This window comes from Talpa occidentalis, unplaced genomic scaffold, assembly GCF_014898055.3.
Source record: "Talpa occidentalis isolate TD23 unplaced genomic scaffold, MPIMG_talOcc4v2.1 talOcc4.14, whole genome shotgun sequence".
Lineage (NCBI taxonomy): Eukaryota > Metazoa > Chordata > Mammalia > Eulipotyphla > Talpidae > Talpa > Talpa occidentalis.
The window spans coordinates 429,054-450,396 of record NW_023601433.1 but is presented as its reverse complement, the minus strand read 5'-3'; the positions used below and the strand labels follow the sequence as shown (position 1 = coordinate 450,396).

At 45.6% G+C, this 21,343-nt stretch overlaps 1 protein-coding gene across 1 annotated transcript in view; it reads right to left on the bottom strand.

Annotated features, from left to right (window-relative positions):
• Window positions 1–9,565, bottom strand: part of ZNF710 (zinc finger protein 710) — a 101,030-nt gene extending 91,465 nt beyond the window's left edge. The window contains exon 1 of the mRNA XM_054694703.1: window positions 9,258–9,565. The gene's annotated coding sequence lies outside the window, so the exon portion shown is untranslated. The remainder of the gene's footprint in view (window positions 1–9,257) is intronic.
• Between the last annotated feature and the right edge of the window lie 11,778 nt (window positions 9,566–21,343).

Below are 21,343 nucleotides of genomic sequence, written 5' to 3'. Positions count from 1 at the left end.
CAGTGTGCTGTCCAGTCTTCACAGACTGGTTTTAGCAGCTGAAGACCTTCTCCACCGGGCCCCCAGACTAGTAAGATGGCTTCTGCAACTGAGACCAACCAGGACTAGGGACAGCTCATGAGACTACTTCTGGGTCTACAGTTGGTCTGCAGATGATGGGTCTGTTCCCAGGAACGCTGTCGGGCATGGCTCCTTCCAGGCCTTTTGGGGTGCACTGTGGAGATGCAGGGCTGGAACTGAGACTGAGGGAGAAGGGCTGCTTCCACGCCTGCAGTCAGGACTAAGGTTTGTGGCTGCCACCACAGTGCCAGTCTACCTTTGCAAGCAGTCCTTCTTGGTCTTGGGCTCCACTGAGGTTTTGTAAACTGCAACCTGGATCCCAAAGCTCCAACAAAGGCACATTTGCCTGTGGGTGGCTGCAAGTCACTGCTTCTGTGGGGGGTGGGGAGGACTTGGGCCCACCTGTTCCACTATCATGCTGACATCACTCCCTTGTTAATTCTTGATATAATCAATATTTGGAATTTTTAGTTATTCTGATGAGTGGTATTTCCATTATGATTTTAATACGTATCTCCATCATGATTACTGATGAACATTTTTTATATGTTCATTGACTATTTAGCCATTCTCTTTTTGTGAAATACTTATTCAAGTCTTTTGCTTTTTTTTCTATTGAATTGTCTTTTTTTTTTTTTCTTTTTTACTCTTCAAGTTTTCTGGATATAAATTTTACTTCTATTAAAGGTTGCAAATATCTTCTCTTACTCTATGATTTGCCTTCATAATCTTTAAAAAAATGTATTGAACTATATCTCACATGCCATACAATTCACCCACTTAGAGTATTCAATTTAGTAGCTTTTAAGATATTCAGAGTTGTGTGACCATCACCACAATCGATTTTAGAACATTTTTCATTATCCCTAAAAGAAACCTGTTCCTCTTGGCTGTCACTTCCCAGTCTATTAATTTAGTTCCAGGCAACCAAGCACTCATTTTTTTTTCCCCTATAGATTTGCCTGTTTCTGGACATTTCATTTAAATGGGGTACTTTCTCTTGGAGATTACACACACGCGCGCAAGTGGAATTGCTGTGTCATATGGCATCTCTGTTTAACCTTTTAAGGAATTGCCAGAGTGATTTCCAAAAGGACTGTGCATTTTACACCTCAATTAGTAGCATATGAGGGTCCCTGTTTCTTTAGATTCCCGCCAACATTTGCTCCTGTGTTTTTGACGAAAGACATCCTGCTGGTGGATGTGATTTTGATTTGCATTTCTCTGATGGCAAACAAAGTTAACATCTTTTTCGTGTTCTCATTGGCCATTTATATACCTTCTTTGTAGAAATGCCTATTCAGATCCTTTGCTCATTTCTATACTGGATTACTTTTTATTATGTTGTAAAGAGTTCTTTATATGTTCTGGACATCAGAGCCTTCTCAGGTACATGATTAGCAAAAAATGTCTTCCGTTCCATGTTGTGGGTTAACTTTCTTCGTAGTGTCCTCACAAGCACAATGTTTTTAATATTGACGCCTCCCATCATTTCCTTGGTGAACAGCGGTTATTCATATTCAGGAAGTCTGCTTCACTAGGACCCCCCCCCCTTTATAGCTAGTGCTTTCTGTGTCCCTTAAAAGAAAGCTTTGCTGTCCTAAGGGCAAAGGCATGTTTTTCCACACAATCATCAAGTGCATGAGAACTGAGTGAGAAATGCAACAAGAGCCACAAATGCAAGTCATATATGTAACAAACTTTTCTGGAGTCATAGTTTGAAAAAGTAAGAAGATCAGACAAAGGGTGTATGGTGAAGGACAAAACTGGACTTTTAGTGGTGAACTTAATGTAGTATATACGCATGTAATTTTCAATGATGATGCACACCTGAAAATTTCACAATGAAAAGTTATGCCAATAAAAACAGCTGACCAACAAAAAAAGTAAAAAAAAAAAAAAGTGAAACTAATTTCAGTGTTTTATTTAATCCAATATATCTAAAATATTATTTCAACATACAGTCACTATAAAAATTTTCGTGAAGGCCTCCCTGGTGGCACAAGGGGTTAAGCACTGCACTGAAGCAATCTGCAGCCTCTGCAGCACGAGTTCGATCCCCAGCTGGCCCGGGAGAAACCACATGGTGCAGCAGACCTCTCCTGTCTCCCTGCTGCTCCCCTCAGCAGTGTATTTCAGTCTGCCTGTTCTGTTCCCCGCTGTCTCTGGTGAATCCTCTCACCCCCCCATATCTCTGGCCTATACCCCAGCTCTTATATGCACAATTAAATCTTTAAAAAAATTTTTTTCGTGAATATTTTTACATTCCTTTTTGGTATTAAGTCTTTGAAATACAGTTGACCCTTGAGCAAAATGGGTTTGATTTATTCAGGTCCACTTACATGAGGATTTGTTTTTCTATTCCTGTGTTCCACATTCATGAATTTGACCAAGTCGACATCCACAGTTGCTTAAATCTGAGGAACGGCGTACGTGAAGCGCCAACCATATTGTTATATGGATATTCGATTGCATGGGGGCCTATGGCCCTAGGCCCAGGGTTGTTCAAGGGTCAAGTGTATAATGTGTGCTTCACGCACAGTGCATATCTCTAGTCAGACCAGCCATGTTCCTAATGCTTGTTAGCAACATTAACTGTTAGCCAAAAGATTTTTTTGTCTTGCCTTCTACATTTAGATCTATAAATCCACTTGAAATAGAATTTTGCCATATTGCATGAGGTAGAAGTTGACTTTCCTTACATTTTCCATACAGGTATTAATTGACCTTGCCCCACTTATTGAGAACATCTTTTCCCTACTGGTCTGCAGTGTCATCTTGATCATATATCTGCTTATCTGTTTCTACATTCTTTACTCTGTTCCATTAGTCTGTTTTTTCTTGTGCCAATACCTCCCATTCTCATACCAGGTCTTGCTACTTGGTATTATTAGTGTCCCAACCCTGTTGCCTTGGTTATTCTTTGTACTTTGCTATTTTTCATATAAAATTTAGAATCAGCTTGTCACATTTTATTAAAAATATATACTCAAGGGCCTCCCCGGTGGCGCAGCGGTTGAGCGCTGGGTTGCGAAGCTGCCCGCGGCCTCTGCGGCGCCGGTTCGATCCCCGGCTGCTCCCCGGCCACCGGAGGAGGGTCCCACATGGCGTGCAGACTTCTCCTGCCGCCCGCTGCTCCCCTCAGCAGTGTACTTCGGTCCTTCTGCCTGCTCTGCTCCCCGCTCTGGCTCTGGTGAATTCTCTCACCCTCCCGCGCTTCTGACTGTACCCAGTGCATGTATAAACAAAAACAAACAAACCAGCAAACAAATAAATAAAGCATGCCTCTATAAAAAAAAAAAATATATATATATATATATATACTCAAGAGTTTGACTGGCATTGAATTAAACCTATTGATCAATTGTGGGAGACTTGACATTAGTAATTCTTTGCTTAAAGAATGACTGATTTTGTTTAGTCTTATATCCAGCAACCTTGCTAAATTTACTTATTTCTAATAATTTAATTGTACATTTTCCATTGTTTGCCAGATGATACTTTTTGATCAATATCTTTTGATTTGAAAAAACTTCCATATCTACATGAAGTTTTACAGAGCTCACATCCTAAACAAATGTCACACTGGTATCTATGGAAAGATCAAATTATAAGGAAACAAAAAAAAAAAGGACATTACAATTAGCCTGAAGGATGCCCTCAAATTGGAGCAAAAATCAGGCTCTGAATAAAAGAATAAAAGAATTATGAAACACCTTCAGCAAGGCATGAGAGATGTAAATACCGATATCCAGGAAAGCAAGAAAACAAAGGATGGACCTTGCCTAGCAAATTGAGTCCACAAAAATGACACCAAAAAGTGACTCAGTGCTTCTGGTTTCTAGTCTGGGATGTAAGAAGCTTGGAAATCATCATTCAGTCCTAACAAGTCAAAAGCTGAACAGACTGAAAAATGAACAACTCTTCTTAGAGCCAGAGAGATGTGAGGTCACAGGCAAACATCTGCCCGAAGGTTAACATGTCAGCAGACTCGCATGGAGACCACAACCCACCAGGCTCTGAGCTTCCAAGCAGAGGAAGGGAAAATCCAAAGCCAGCCCTCTCCAGTCCTGCCTAAGGGGGTGGGGAGGGTGTCTCAGCAGCATGCAAAAGGTTCACGGTTGGCAGGCATGGGCTCATTAAAGGACTGCTCCCCCAGCCCTCGTACCTTAAAGCCACGTTACTAAAGGCATATTTACAGTAGTTATTTTTAACCAGTACCTCATGCTCACCTAACAAGAAAAAACTACAAGACATACTAAAAGGCCAAAAAAACACAGTTGGAAGAGATAAAGCAGACTTCAAATCTGGACTCAGACACCACAGGGATGTGGAATTATCAGACCAGGAGTTTTAGACAGCCATGATTAATATACTGAGGGCACTAACAGATAAAGTGGACAGCATGCAAGAACAGATGGGCAATGTAAACAAAGAAGTGGAAATTGTAAGAAAAAACAAAAAGAAATGCTAGAGATCAAAACACTGTAACAGCAATGAAGGCCTTTGATGGACTTGTTAGTAGAAAGACATAGCTGATGGGAAAAATCTCTGCACTTAAGGATATCTCAATAGAAACCTCCAGAAGATGTCAGCAAGCTGGTGGAATAGGAGGTTACCAGCTTCATCCCAGCAGAAGTAGTTGGGGCCTCCAGCACAGATAGAAGTGGCTCTGTGGGAGCTTTGGGATGCAGGCAGGAGGCTGCAGAGGCTCAGCTAGGCTCCAGACTAAGGTGTGCTACTGTGAGAAGCAGACCCAGGCCCTGGCAGGCCCACAACCACAGCGAGGGCGGCTGCAGAGCCAGAAGCAGCCAGCCCCATCCCCTGAGGTCCTGCTCATCCGTGGTGGTGCCATCAGCCCATCGGGCAAGGGAACTAGGAGGAGCCACATCTGCCACAACCCTGGTAACCGGCCCTCTGGCTGCAAGTATGGCAGCAGTATAAGTAAGGTGAAATACTGAAACATGAATGGATAAACATAACCGGAAGCTTTTTTTCACCTTAGCTTTTTAGTTTTTATAGAGAAACAAAAGATATTTGGGTCTGTTAATAAGCATATTCTTGCTTCACTGAAAAATTGTACTACAAGGAAACAATGAAACAGCTTATTCATATATTTACTAATCTACTACAGAATGCTAATTTATGATAAAGAGGTCATAACAGCCTTCTAGTTTTCACTGGAAATTAAAGTTACTACAATTTAAGAATTTTAATAATACATGTAAATGAGTTACAAGAATGATATGGGTAAAGAAAAACCTTGTATGGAGAACATGCAAAGAATGTCAGATATAGGGGCTTCCCCGGTGGCTGAGGGGTTGAGTCTCAGCGCCTTCACCACCTCGGCCTGAGTCTGATTCCTGGCCAGGGAGCTGACCCATGTGACAGACCCCTCCTGTCTCCCCGCTGCTCCCCTCAGCAGTGGATTTCAGTAGATCTGCCTGTTCTGTTCCCCATTCTCTCTGGTGAATCCTCTCACCGCCCCCCCCACACACACCTCCGGCCTACACCCCAGTTCTTTTTAAAAGTTAAAATCTTAGAGCCTCCCTGGTGGTGCAAGGGGTTAAGACTGAAGCTATCCACAGCTACAGCAGCACCAGTTCAATCCCTGGCCAGGAAGCTACTTACATGGTGCAGCAGACCTCTCCTAACTCACCCACTGCTCCCCTTAGCAATGTATTTCAGTGCCTGTTCTGCTCCCCACTCTGTCTCTGGTGAATCCTCTCATCCCCCACACCTCTGGCCTGTACCCCAGTTCTTATATGTATAAATAAATAAATCTTCTAAAAAAAAATTTTTAAATCTTAAAATAAAAAAGAATGTCAGGTATGCTTCTTAGGAAAGATACAAGGTATGAGAGAAGCAATTTTGTTAAGGGAAAAAGAGTAATTTTGTCCTAGTTTAGAGGTTATTTAAAGGTTGTTTCAGAATGAGAAAGAAGAAAACAAAGGACAAAAGCCTAAATGGATATAGAAAATTAAAAAAAGGAAGTCTTTTCTCATGGGCTCAAGCTGGCTAAAATTGAATGGATTTATTATAAGACTTTAAATGAGTTTTAATATCAACAGTGTGCTTTAATATCAATAGCATTTTTTGTTAAAAGGATAAATTTCCTTGGATTATTGGTCTGTTCTTAAGAAATTGTAAGTTTGTTTGTTTTTTTTAATCTGCTGAGTAATTTGCCTAGGAAACAAAGATTCTGTGTCCTATCAAACTAATTTCCTGTGCTTCATGCTGTCGTTAGGAGGACTTTGATTAGTTTATGAAAATCAAGCTTTCTCAATATTAAAACAGTTAAGGTTTTTTCCCCTCTCAAATACGTGACTACCTATATTCGCCTTTGAAATCTTTTATTGTCACTGTGTAAATGACTAAGCATTATTTCATGGTGGTCTCTGATTCCATTTAATCAAGTATTCAAAACTTTTGGCAAACTTGACAAAATCAAATTCTTAATAAAGACTTTTTGACTTCAAACTAACTTTAAGATTTCCCAGAGGGTCAATGGAAAATATCAAAGAATTTGTTCTCTCACCTGGTTTGTTTTATATGTTAAATTACCTGGGGAGCATGATCAAATAAAAAAGTGATGTTTAACCTTCCTTAGGTTACATGTTACATAGATATATGTTAGTATTTCAGCAACTATACGAAATTCCTAGAAATTTGTTAATGTCCTTACTGTCCATGTAATCACTCATGATTCCAGTTAGCATCATAAAATATTCTATGACACAGAGGTAACAAAATTCCTGTCAATTGCATTATAATGGGCTTTCGACAGATCATTAACAGTGCCATTTTAAGTCTGTGTCATTCACAGACATTTACTGTTTTACCCTGATGCTTTTCTGAAATCTTTTAAAACTAACTCAATCCAAAAGTACTCAATCCTCAGAGATTTATGGAAAAAGTCCTGAAAAATACTCTGGAGTACAGGTTTCTGGTAACTTTAATCATGCCACTAAACCAGTTAAAATTTCTAGAACTCTACTACAGAAGCTGATGGATTTATAAAACTGCTAACTCAAGAACAAGCAGGCCTCCCTGGAGGCGCAGGGGTTAAAGAGAGAGCTATCAAGCTATCGGCAGCCACTGCGACATGAGTTCGATTCCTGGCCAGAGAGGTGACCCACATGGCACAGCAACTTAAGTTCCATCCCCAGCCAGGGAGCTACCCACATGGCCCAGTGGACCTCTCCTTTCTCCCAGCTGCTCCCCTCAGCAGTGTGTTTCAGTAGATCCGCCTGTTCTGCTCCCAACTCTGTCTCCGGTGAATCCTCACACCCTGCTGTACCTGTGGCCTACGCCCCAGTTCTTGTATGCATAAATAAATCTTAAAAAAAAAAAGCAGCAAAATGAGAATTAATTATCTAGCACTGAAAAAATGGGTGAAAATGATTATAAATTTTCATGGCCTTCTTATTTAAGATTTAGCGGGTTTTTAATGTCTTATCTTCTGCACATCAGGAAGGCCTTTTCTCTTTCCTCATAAACTATAACTTACAGCAATTTGATAAATTATGGTATTGTAAAGACAAAAAAAAATTCTTTTTCCCCAACTGCTACACACTGGATTATTTGTTTTCCCACAAAATTCATTCACTGAACTCCAGTTCCCAATGTGACAGTATTTGGGGATGAGGGCTTTGGGAGGTGAGGAGGTTCTGAGGGTGGAGACCTTATAAAGTGGGAGTAATGCCCTTATAAAAGAGACCACAGAGAGTCCCCTCGCTCTTCTGCACCGTGAGGACATGATGAAAGACCCCAGCTCTTGTATGCATAAATAAAACAAATCTTCAAAAAAAATAGGGCTTCCCCTGGTGGCGCAGGCGGTTGGGCGACGCACTGTGAAGCTGTCCGCAGCCTCTGCAGTGCAGGTTTGATCCCGGCAGGCCGGCGAGGGTCCCACGTGGCGCCGCAGACCTCTCCTGTCTCGCCCGCTGCTCCCCTCAGAGTCTATTTCAATCAGGTCTGCCTGTTCTGTTCCCTGCTCTGTCTCTGGTGAAACCTCTCACTCTCCCACGCATCTGGCCTGTACCCCAGTTCCTGGATGCATAAATAAATTTTTAAATAAATAACTGTTTTAACAAAAAAATAAATAAAACCACCCAGTTATTTCAATTGTAAACATTAACATGTTTTGTTCAAGCCAGTTACCTCTTTTAAAGAACTTAGTACTGCTGGGGGGGGGGGGGGAGGGAGAGAAGGAGGGAGGGAGGGAGGGAGGGAGGGGAAATCCTAGACAGATGAAGACAGAAGTTACCCTGGTTTTTAAGAACCAGGAAGTTCTCACCAGATACAGAAGCTGCTGGCAAACTGATCTTGGACCTCCCAGTCCCCAGTAGTGTGAGAAATAAATGTCTGTGTTCGTAAGTCACCCAATCCACTGTTACAGACACTGCCTGAGCCCTCCAGAATTCAGGAATATATCTTTTGAAGCACAACTTTATGCTGGAATTCCGATAAATCGCTGACATTTGTCATAGGAAACTGTTGTATAAAACAACCCAGCTGGGCCTCCCTGGTGGTGCAAGGGGTTAGGCACAGCACGGTGAAGCTACCCGCAAAATCTGCAGTACGATTTCGACCCCCACCAGGGAGCTGCCCAAGTGGCGCAGCAGACCTCTCCTGTCTCCCCGCTGCTCCCCTCAGCAGTGTATTTCGTCAGTCTGCCTGTTCTGTTCCCCGCTCTGTCTCTGGTGAACCCTCTCACCCCCCGCCCCATCTCTGGCCTGTACGCATCAATAAATCTTAAAAAAATATATAAATAAATACATCTTTTAACAACAACAACAACAAAAACCCAGTTATTTCAATTGCAAACATTAACATGTGTTGTTCAAGCCAGTTACCGCTTTGAAAGACCTGAGTACTGCTCTGAGCAAAAACAGAAAGAGAAAAAAGAAAAAATCCTAGACTGACGAAGGCAGAAGTCACCCGTTCTTTCCTCAGCAGAAGCTACTCCCAACGCGCTCTAAGGTTCGGTGACCTGCTCTGAATCAGACTTAGAGGTGGCGGACCTCAGCCGAGCGCCTGGCAGAGAGCTGCACTTCACAAAACAGGAGCGCTGTTCTTCTCAACAGGCCCTGTGAGCTGGTTTTTATCCATATCTGTGTGTGTGTGTGTGTGTGTGTGTGTGTGTGTGTGTGTCTCCCTCAGATCTCACAGCGGGGGAGGGGAAAAACACTTACCCTACGCTTCCTGCTCCCTGCAGTCAGCGGCCTCCGTCCCTGCGCCACCGACCTCAGGCGTCCGGCCGGTCACCACGCTCTCTCCCCGCTCACGTCGCTGTCCACAGGGCCCCGAGTTCTGAGCCATTTGTGGCTGGAACCGAACCTCCCGTAGGTTTAACTATGACCAAACCAAGGCCGTCCCGTCTGAAGTCCTCGGCCTCAAACCCCGCCTCACCGCCTACTGCAGCGCGGCCCGGCGGTCACTGGCGTCGGCGCAGACCGTCGGCGTTTTCCCGCCTTCGTGAAACGAGCCTCACCTCACAGCCGCGAGCGCGCCCGGCCAGGACGCCTTCCCGCTCCTCACACTCTCCGGCCAGGAGGGCCGCGCGTCCCCGTGGCGCCCCGCCGGCCGCGCTGCCCACGGCTGTGTGCGGGTCTCCGTCACCCTGGGCGCCCGGACCCTGGAGGGGAAGCTTGTCGCCAGCTGGAACGTGCCCACCAACGCCCACCCTGCCATGTTCGAAATCCCCACGGACGGCCCCGCCGACAGCCGCGGGCACGTCCGGCCGCGCCGAGCGTGTGTCCTTCCGCCGCCGTGAGCCCGGCCAGCGCGTCGCGCCCCGACGCCGCCCTCCGGGAGCCGCCTCAGGTAACCTGGTTCTCCCTCAAAATGGCGGCGGCGCGGGCTCCCCTGGTGGCGCAGGCGGTTGAGCGCCGCGCTCTGAGGCGGGCCGCAGCCTCTGCGGCCGGGTTCGATCCCCGCGGCCTCTCCTGTCTCCCCGCTGCTCCCCTCAGCAGTGGGTTTCAGTCGGTCCGCCTGTTCTGCTCCCCGCGCCGTCTCTGGGGAGCCCTCGCACCCTCCTGCGCACCTGGCCTGCACCCCACTTCTTGAAATAAATCTTCAAAAAAAAAAAGAGAGAAAAATGGCGGCGGCGACTCCAAGCGCGCCGCGGACAGGCGCGGCTCCCGCAGGCCCAAGCCCCGCGGGCGAGCAGCCGGGCGCCCTGGGCCGCGGCGCAGTGACGTCACGCACGCAGTGACGTCACGCACGCGCCGGTGCGGCCCGCGAGGCTCTTTTGCGAGGTGGCGCGGGCGCCTCTCCGGCCGCGGCCCTCGGCGTCCCCCGCGCCCCAGCCGAGGCCCCCGGGCCACGGAGGATCCGCTTCGCGCCTGGCCGGGACCCCTCGCCCGGAGACGGGAAAGGGAAAGCCGGAAACTCGCCGTCCAGCCAGGTGCCGCGGCGACGGCGCCGCGGTCGGGCTCCCGAGGATGCGGTTCTGCGCGTTCCCCTGAAGCCCCGACACGGGGCCGCGCTGCCCTGGAACGAAGCCGGGTACCCCGCTGGGAAGCCTGGGGGGCGCGGGGGGCACTGCGATCATCGTTTCACAGGGAGGAAAACCAGACTCGGCCCCGCCTGTCAGCAGATCGCCAAGGCCCGGGAAGTCCTCCGGGACCCTCCGACGGAACCCCGCTGCGGCCGAGGGACCCGGGATCCTGGCCAGCGCCATGTAGAAGCCACAGACTCAGCCTCACTCAAACTCTTGGCCCCAAGTATTGTGAGCGATCTTCACAGGACTTTAAAAAGGAGTCGATCATCTTGAGGGTCGCTTGTTAGGCACAGTAGCTGCCCGGAACAATGTTAATACGGTGGGAACATCAGGTTTTTCCCCCAGATGGTCTTTGCACTGTCACTTTTACTTCACTACTCTTGCTCTGGTCCTCTGTCCTAGTGTATTCACTACACACTCTTCCAGTCCACCATCCGTGCCTGCTTAGATATGTGTGTTCCTGAAAACATATGAAGTCATATTTTGTACATACTTCTAAAGTTACATAGTAGACATTGTAGTATTAATCATCTTCTGTTTGTTTACATTATTTTTACACTCAGCGTGTAGTTTCCAAGATCTCACCATGCTGCTTCATGGAATCTGAGTCGTCGTCTTGAGTGTGCATAGCTTTCCACTGAAAGCTTATTCCACCTTTCCCACCCAGTCTGTTGGCATTGACCTAGCTGGCTTCCAGCTCCATATTACGGTAACACACATGATTATTGTAAACTTTGTGAACATTTGCAAGGCCGTTTTTGGGGGGTGGGGGCAAGGGAAGGTGTATCTTCAAGAGAGGGAGTGCCTGTTTTTAATTTTGCTGGGAACAGTCAAGTGTTCTCCAGGCAGCTGCACTACTTTGTAGTCAGACCAGCAAGACTCAAGGGCACTTTATTCCCCCATTTTATCCAGAATGTGATATAGTGAAGTGGTATCTGTTGTTTTGATTTACATTTTTCTCATTACTGGTGAGATCGAACATCCCTTCCTATACTTACTGGCCACGTGTGTTTCCCCTTCAGTGACTTATCTGTCAAATCTGTTGCCCATTTTAAAAATTGGGTTTCTTGTCTTTTTCTTGCTGAGCTGCAGTTCTAGGTGTGACCCTGTTCTTGGCTTTGCACAAATTTCTCTTGGGCCTCCATTAGCCTGCTCACCTAGTCGGTGGGGCTCCCTATTGAACTCAGATCTTTAAATGGGAAAATCCATTGATTTTTTTTTTTTTTGGCCTTTATGCAATTTAAAAAACCTCGTTTAGGAGATTCTGCCCTCCTCAAGGTTATAAAGCTATTCTGTTTTCTTCTGATAGCTTTTACCCCTGAACCTACCATTGTGCCTTCTGGGACTCAAGGTGTCTCATCAGCAAACTGCCTGCATCTTCAGCTTTCCCTCTGAGCACTCTTTTCACCTTGTTCTTGGAGGCTCCTGGCTTCCCCAAGGAATGCTGCTGAACCCAGGACTCCAGACCCCAGAGCACATTGAGATAAATTAGAATAAGGCGGCCTGCCGGGTAATGGAGGCCACAGGCACAGATTTGATGAGGGAGGTGTGGGTTGACTCTCCTCTTCCTTCTGGGCCTCTGGCTGGGTGCTCCTGTGCAAGGCACAGCCCTCACTGCAGTGGGCATATCCTTCGTCCTGCTCAGCGCAATTTTTAAACCCCATGTTGTCTGGCCCCTTCCTTCCAAATGCCCCACTCCATCAGTGCCTCCACCACGCGGGTGCCTGCACTCTGCTGACCACCACTGCACTCTGCTGACCACCAACACTCTGGGCCTTCTCCCACCTAACTGTCCTCAGCACAGTTAAGCTCCCATGGACATCACTGCCACCACTCCCATGCCCTCTCAACTTACCTTGCAAAACTCTAACCCAGATTACTTCCAGCCTTTCACTGTCTCTGCCCATGAACCAGCTGCTGAAAATTCAAGATTGTGCTGAATCGTCCCACTCTTAATTCATCACCAAACATTGCAAAGCCCTTATTGACTTTTTCTTCCTCAAGGAATGTTCTTTCACCAGATGTCGAATGGCTCACTCCATTATTTAATTTAGGTCTCCACTCAAATTACTTCTTTAGAAGGGCTCTTCCTGTTCATCCTATATAAAATTCCCCTCGCAGTAGCATGTAATGTAATTTTAATTCTGTGCTTGTTGTCTGTCTTCTCCTTTCTCTGCTTGAGTGGAAGCTCAGTGAAAATGATTTAGGTTCTCTGTTCCCATGCTGTATCCCCAGCATCTCAGGCAGTCTTATCACATAGGAGGTGCTCAGAAAATATTTTATAAATGAGTGAACGATCATGGGCTCCAGGATAGATGTCCCAAAGTATTTTTTTAAATTCATATATTACCTGACATGTTTGATAGATCTGAGAGAACCTTCGGAATTTGGGTCTGCATTAGTGATAGATACATAGAAAAGCAAGCAATTTTTAAAATAAAGCAATTGCTAATTGCGGAAAAACAAAAAGCTACTTCAAGAAGGGACATGAAACTATAGAATCCTACGTGGCTCAGCTATGAATATTCATTTAGTCATAAAAATGTTAGCATTGAATAATGAATTGTGACATTACTGTTCTGGCTCAATGGTGGGGAGAGAAGAGGAGGGAAAGGGGTTTGCCTATGGTGATGGTGGGGTGTGCATGGGTGCATGGTAGCTAATCCTAATTTTCTGGACTGGGAAGTGAAATGATAAAGTCCTAGAATGAAAAATCCAGAAACAGTGGTTTATGCATACTAGTTAGCAGAAGAAATTGTAAGGGAGGAGAAAGTTTTACTCAACCCTCTCAGGTTCCTGGCTGTGCCTGAAAATTAAAGGCAGAGTGACAGGAGAAAAGCATGCACATTTTATTGAATTTTCGTATGTACAAGGGGCCTATACAAGGGGATGAAACTTGAAGAAGTGGCTAGAACCAGAAGTTGTTACATTTTATAGACAAAGAAACAATGAATTTGGAAGAATTGACAAGATAAAGGGATTAGGCTGGGCCTCCCCGGTGGCGCAGCGGTTGAGCGCTGGGTTGCGAAGCTGCCCGCGGCCTCTGCGGCGCCGGTTCGATCCCCGGCTGCTCCCCGGCCACCAGAGGAGGGTCCCACATGGCGTGCAGACCTCTCCTGCTGCCCGCTGCTCCCCTCAGCAGTGTACTTCGGTCCTTCTGCCTGCTCTGCTCCCCGCTCTGCCTCTGGTGAATTCTCTCACCCTCCCGCGCTTCTGACTGTACCCAGTGCATGTATAAACAAAACAAACAAACCAGCAAACAAATAAATAAAGCATGCCTCTATTAAAAAAAAAAAAAAAAAAAAAGGGATTAGGCTAAGGGTAGAAAATAGTGAAGTAGGAAGGTAAGGAAGGATTAGTTTAACATGGTTTGTTTCTAGTCTTCTGGGTCCTCTAGTCTTCGGTGACAGTGTCTTCTGTCCTCCTGATACAGGAAGGGGATCGCTCTCTGGGAGGTTTGTGACCTCTTTCAGGGAAGAAGGGAGGGAGGTTAGAATAGAATGAACTTATTGCTTCTCTCATTACAAAAATCCTTCATCTTGAGATCCATTAGTTTGTTATAGTGCCATGTTTTAGGGTCCTAAACCCACCAAGAAATACCAGGAAGAAAATTCCTGAAGTTAAAAATGGTTGCCAAGGGGCCTCCCCGGTGGCGCAGCAGTTGAGCGCTGGGTTGCGAAGTTGCCTGTGGCCTCTGCGGCGCCGGTTCGATCCCCTGCTGCTCCCCGGCCACCGGAGGAGGGTCCCGCATGGCGCGCAGACCTCTCCTGCCGCCCGCTGCTCCCCTCAGCAGTGTACCTCGGTCCCTCTGCCTGCTCTGCTCCCCCGCTCTGGCTCTGGTGAATTCTCTCGCCCTCCCGCGCTTCTGACTGTGCCCAGTGCATGTGTGAACAAAACAAACAAATAAATAAATAAATAAATAAAACATGCCTCTATAAAAAAAAAATTAAAAAAAAAAAAACTTTCAAAAAAAAAAAAAATGGTTGCCAGGGCCTCCCTGGTGGTGCAAAGGGCTAAGCGCAGCACTGTAAGGCTGCTCGCAGCCTCTGCCGCACCAGTTCGATCCCCAGCTGGCCAGGGAGCTACCCACATGGGCAGCAGACCTCTGCTGTCTTCCCGCTGCTGCCCTCAGCAGTGTATTTCAGTAGATCTGCCTGTTCTGTTCCCCACTCTGTTTCTGGTGAACCCGCTCACCACCCCTCTCCCCCCGTACCTCTGGCCTATACCCCGGTTCTTGTATGCATAAATAAATAAATCTTTTTGAAAAATGGTTGCCATTCAGCAATGAGACTAAGCGAGATGGGGGGCACACGGACTGCAACTTGACGTGATAAGACTTTTAGTTCTAGGGCCTCCCCTGGTAGTGCAGTGGTTGAGCGCTGGGCTGCGAGGCTGCCCGCATCCTCTGCAGCGCTGGTTCGTTCCCCGCCCACTGGCGAGGGTCCCACAAAAAAAAAAAAAAAAAAAAAAAAAAAAAAAGACTTTTGGTTCTATCTGTTTCCAAGAAGAACTGCTCTGTTTATCACTGTAATAAAGATAAAAAATTGAAAACATAAAAAAATGATACTTACATTGCTAAGAACTGACACTTTTTTTAAATTTTTTTAAAGATTTATTTATTTATGCATACAAGAGCTGGGGTACAGGCCAGAGGTGTGGGGGTGAGAAGACTCACCAGAGACAGAGCGGGGAACAGAACAGGCAGACTGACTGAAACACACTGCAGAGGGTGAGTCAGGAAAGGTCTGCTGCGCCATGTGGGTTGCTCCCTGGCAGGCTGGGGATTGAACTCGCACTGCAGAGGCTGTGGACAGCTTCATGGGATGTGTCTTAATCCCTCCCCCCACTAGGGAGGCCCTGAGACTGTTTTTGAAAAATGATAAAGATATTGGACCTCCCTGGTGGCGCAAAGGGGTTAAGCGCCGCATTATGAAGCAATCCGAACCTCTGCAGCACGAGTTTGATCCCCAGCCCGCCAGGGAGCAACCCACATGGCGAGGCAGACCGCTCCTGTCTTGCCCGCTGCCCCCCTCAGCAGTGTATTTCAGTAGTCTGCCTGTTCTGTTCCCCCTCTGTCTCTCGTGATACCTCTCACCCCCCAGTATCTCTGTCCTGTGCCCCAGCTCCTGTATGCATAAATAAATAAATCTTTAAAATAATAATAATAGGGCCTCCCCGGTGGCGCAGCGGTTGAGCGCTAGGTTGCAGGGCTGCCCGCAGCCTCTGCAGCACCGGTTCCATCCCCGGCTGTTCCCCGGCCACCAGAGGAGGGTCCCACATGGCGCCGCAGACCTCTCCTGCCGCCCGCTGCTCCCCTCAGCAGTGTACTTCGGTCCTTCTGCCTGTTCTGCTCCCCGCTCTGGTGAATTCTTTCACCCTCCCGCGCTTCTGACTGTACTCAGTGCTTGTATAAATAAATAAATAAATCTTTAAAAAAAAAAATAATAATAATAATGAAGATATTATCATAAGACACTAGAAGGAACAGTGACATGTTTCTCCAAAGGAGATATATAATGGCCAATGAGCACATGAAAAGATGTTCAACACCACTAGTCATTAGGTAAATGCATGGTAAAACTACAATGAGAAAAAAATACGGGATACCGCTTCATGCCCATTTGTGTGACTGATATCACAACGGTGGAAAGTGTTGGTAAGGACGTGGAGAAATTGGAGCTCTTCCCGAACTGTTGGTGGGAATGTAAAATGGTGCAACCACTATGGAAAACAGTATAGCAATTCCTCAAAAAATTGAAAAAGAGAATTACCATATGACCCAGAAATTTCAATTCCAATTCTGAGTATTCAAGAGAATTGAAAACAAAAGCTCAGAAATAATGTCATAATATGCACATTAAATTTTTAGATAAATCTGTCTATACAACCTAAACAACAGAATATTGAGAATTATACCTCAAAAGTGTTTTTCTTGGGCCTCCCTGTGGCGCAAGGGGTTAAGCACCGCACTATGAAGCAATCTGCAGCCTCTGCAGCACCAGTTCAATCCCCGGCCGTCCAAGGAGGAACCCACATGGCGCAGCAGACCTCTCCCGTCTCGCCCGCTGCTCCCCTCAGCAGTGTAATTTGATCAATCTGCCTGTTCTGTCCCGCTCTGTCTCTGGTGAATCCTCTCACCCCTGGCATCTATGGCCTGTATCCCAGCTCTTGTATGCATAAATAAACAAATCTTTTTTAAAAAGTGTTTTTCTTTATATTCCAACATTTATTAGTCACATAAAATCTGTCAGCACATACATAGGTATCCTCCCTAATGTCCTAGAAGGACAATAAGCCTCCTTTGCTTTTTAGAATAACCATTATTGTATGCTAGTAATAGCATGGTATGTTAACAATGATGCTAATAATGAAAATCATCTAGACCACCATATAAGAAAGTCAATACCAAGATAGTTGAGCCTAAAAGAAAAGGAACAGGCGGGGGCCTCCCTGGCGGCGCAGGGGTTAGTCTCAGCACTATCGAGCTCTCTCTAGCCACTGCAGACCTCTCCTGTCTCGCCCGCTGCTCCCCTCAGCAGTGGATTTCAGTCTGCCTGCCTGTTCTGCTCCCCACTCTGTCTCTGGGGAATCCTCTCACCACCACCCCCGCACCTATATCCTACACCCCAGTTCTTATATGCCTAAATAAATAAATAAATCTTAAAAAGCAAAAAGAAAAGGAACAAGAATTTGTGACCACAACATTCTGACGTGAGATCTAGCTGTATAATTCTGTCCAAGTGTAAGATAAACTGGTTCCTTCCTAAGCCAAAAATATAATTAGTTACTTGTCAAATCATTAATATGCTATAGCTTGACCTTTAACTTTCCCGGGTAAGATTTAATTATGTTTCAAAATTAAGGCTCTAAATGCCTACATAAGATAATTTAAGACAGTTTGCTCTCACAATCTCTCATATATACTTGTGTGCTTTATACAGAGAGTAAACTTATTTTCCGATATTTGTTGTTTATTTTTTCAACTATTCATTTAAAAAATGTCTGTCATTGGGCCTCCCTGGTGGCGCAGGTGGTTGAGCACAGCGCTGTGAAGCTGTCTTCAGCCTCTGCAGGGAGGGTTTCATCCTGGCCGGCGGGCGAGAATCCCACATGGCGGGCAGACCTCTCCTGTCTTGCCCGCTGCTCCCCTCAGCACTGTGCTTCAGTCAGTCTGCCTGTTCTGCTCCCCGCTCTGTCTCTGGTGAATCCTCCCACCCCCCACATCTCTGGCCTATACCCCAGTTCTAGTATGTCTAAATAAATAAATCTTTGAAAATAAAATTAGGGTCGCCTTGATGGCCTAGGGGTTAAGTCTCAGCACCATCACTGCGATGGCCCACCTCCGTGGCCTGAGGTCAGTCCCCTGCCAGGGAGCTCATCCACACGGTGCAGCAGACCTCGTCTGTGTCCCAGCTGTTCCCCTCAGCAGTGGATTGCAGTTCCGCTCCCCACTCTGTTTCTGATGAATCCTCTCGCCAACCCCCTCACTCTGGCCTACCCCCAGCTCTTCTATGCAAAAATAAATAAAATATGAAAAAAAAAGAAAATTAAACAACTGGATCCCACGAGCTGCGCAAGTGTTTATACAGTCACAGCTGCAACCGAATTACCCGCCTCCAGGTAGGTGTGGTCACCCCGCGGACACTGAGGCTTTCTCCCCGTGTGCACGAGCTACACCATCAGTGTCCACACTGTGCTTATCTCAGGGTTTAAAAACAAATAATTATAGTTTTAGTCAAGATTTTTAGTTAAAGCTCATCACTTTACAGAGGGAAAAGGATATCGAATTTAGACCCTGCCAAGGAAAGACTTTTGAAGAGCCACCCCACCCCAGGCAGGACACCCTCATGTCCGGATGGTATCAGGGCCGGAGCTCTGCTGGTCAAATTATGAAGGGAGGCTGCATCACTCAGAATAGACGGGGCTCTGGAATACAGAATAGGCTTCTGGAAAAGATAAACCGGGCCAATTTTGCACACAAAACCCCGTGCAGACGGCCAAGTGCTTTGTCACTCTGCTGTCAACAAACAGACGGGCCTCTCCTCTTGGAGTCAGATGAAGCCCTTTGATATTCTCTGCAGATACTTGTCAACTAGAACCACATTCACTGATGTATTAAATATGCTCCTGCACGTGTTTCTGAACACCCTAAAAGGTTTTTGTTTGGAGGGATTGATTATTTCTGAACATGACATAATCACAAGAATCTTGAACCACCCCACGGGAGCCCCATCTGAGAAACACTGTAAATATGTTCACTCTGCACGTATTTTCTCATGCAAGCATTGGAAACGGACAAGCCACAAAATAAATAAACTGAGAACCTATAGGGGAGGAAGGAGCCAGGGTGGAAGGGACCGCGTGGGAGCTGTGTTTCTCTGACTCTGCCTTGTTCTGTGGACTCACCTCTAGGGCTAAGTCGAATGTTCAACATTCGACTAAAACAAACTTAAATCAAAATGTATCGACAGTTTGTGTCTTCCTTTCTTTTTTCTTGATTGGTCAATCCAGAGGTTTATCAATTTTATTGACCTTTTCAGGGAACCAGCTTTCGGCCTCATTGATTTTCTGTAAGGTTTGCTTGGTTCCTATTTTATTGACTTCTGCTCTTATTTTTTTCCCCTCTCCTTCCTTTGAGTTTAATTTGCTCTTCTTTTTCAAGTTACTTAAGGTGTAAGGCTGATTGTAGAGATTTCTTCTTTTCTGAGAGCAAATATTTGCACAGCTAGAAATTCCTAAGAATGTTGCTGAAGTGTTTGGGCACATGCTTTTAAAATACAAATTCAATTTCTTGAATCGATACAGGATATTCAGAATGTCTATTTCTTCTTATGCCAGTTTTGTAATTTGTGTTTTTAGTGCCTTTTCAAGGAATGCCCGGTGTGTTTTGTGAAGCCCCTCCCCTTGATGGGCTAGGGCTGCAATATCCTTGAGCCCAACAAGCCAGCCAGGGGTGGTGGTTCCTGGCACAGCTCTCCCAACACGGTTCTTTGCCTGCCTTGCAAGGTGACCACGGTGGGGTATAAAAATGCAAGTGTATTAATCTTATATCCTTCCATTTGTAAAACTCTCCTGTTGTTTCTAATAATTTATCCATAGATACTTTCAGATTTTCTGTGTAAATGAATTGTCATCTACAAATAACAAGGGCTTTATTTCCGTTATTTCTGCCACCGTGCCTCTAATGAAGTTTTTTCATATGGTTGCATTGGCTAGGACCTCACGTCCAGTCTTGGACAGAAGAGATGCCAGTGGGCGTACTTGTTTTGTTTATTTATTTATTTATTTATTTATTTATTTATTTATTTATTTATTTATTTATACAAGCACTGGGTAAAGTCAGAAGCGCGAGAGGGTGAGAGAATTCACCAGAGCCAGAGCGGGGAGCAGAGCAGGCAGAAGGACCGAAGTACACTGCTGAGGGGAGCAGCGGGCGGCAGGAGAGGTCTGCGCGCCATGTGGGACCCTCCTCCGGTGGCCGGGGAGCAGCCGGGGATCGAACCGGCGCTGCAGAGGCTTCAGGCAGCTTCATAGCCCAGCGCTCAACTGCTGCGCCACCAGGGGAGGCCCGGGCGTACTTGTTTTTGAATTTAAAGGGAATACTGATATTTTTATTCATTCTGAATTAGCATGTTTTATTGAGGTAACACTAGTTTATAACACTGTACATGTTTTAGGAGTGTAGCTCTGTGCCTCTTCAAATCTGACACCACACCCACCACCAAAGTTCTAATAACCTTCCACCAATCTCCTACCCATTCCTCCTACCACCCACAGGAATGCTTGTAAAGCACCTCCTTTTCGAATCAAATTTGTTCTAGCTATTTTTTCATACACATACTTCAGATTTATAAAATTTCTTTCTAATTTATTAAGAGTTTTTTAATACATGTGGGTGTTGAATTATATCATTCATACATTTTCTTACATCTATTATTTATATGAATTTCTCTCTCATAATTTTTAATATGTACATTACATTGTAGATTTTCTAATCTCTCCTTCATTCCTGGTATGAATTTACCTTGGTCATTGGGTATTATCTTTTTTATGCACCGTGGATTTGGCTTGATAACATTCTGTCTAGAATTTCTACATCTCTCTTTGTCTGGCTTTGGTACAGTGAGTGTGCCTGAGTCTGTATTAAATTGGGTCAACCTGTTCCTGGAAAGTTTGGTAAGAATTCTCCTTAAAATCTTTGGGCTTGGTGTTTCTTTATAGAAAGATTTTCAGTCACTGATTAACTTGTAAAGATGGTTTAGAAGCATTCAAGCTTTTCATTTCTTCTTACATCACTGTGATTAGTTATATATTTCTGAATATCTGAATATTTTGCCCACATTCTCAGATTAGTTGGCATGTAGTTATTAATGACAGTCTTTTATCTTTTTCATCTATACTTTCTGTGCGATAGTATCTATTTTCATTCTTAATATTTATTCATGTCTTTTCTCTTGACCAACATTGCTAAAAGTGTGTCAATTTTATTTGTTCTTTTCCAAAGAACCAGTGTTCACTTTTCTTTTTTTTTTTTTAATTTAATTTATTTATGTATTTATACAAGCACTGGGTACAGTCAGAAGCGCGGGAGGGTGAGAGAACTCACCAGAGCCAGAGCGGGGAGCAGAGCAGGCAGAAGGACCGAGGTGCACTGCTGAGGGGAGCAGCGGGCGGCAGGAGAGGTCTGCGCGCCATGTGGGACCCTCCTCCGGTGGCCGGGGAGCAGCCGGGGATCGAACCGGCGCTGCAGAGGCTGCGGGCAGCTTCGCCACCAGC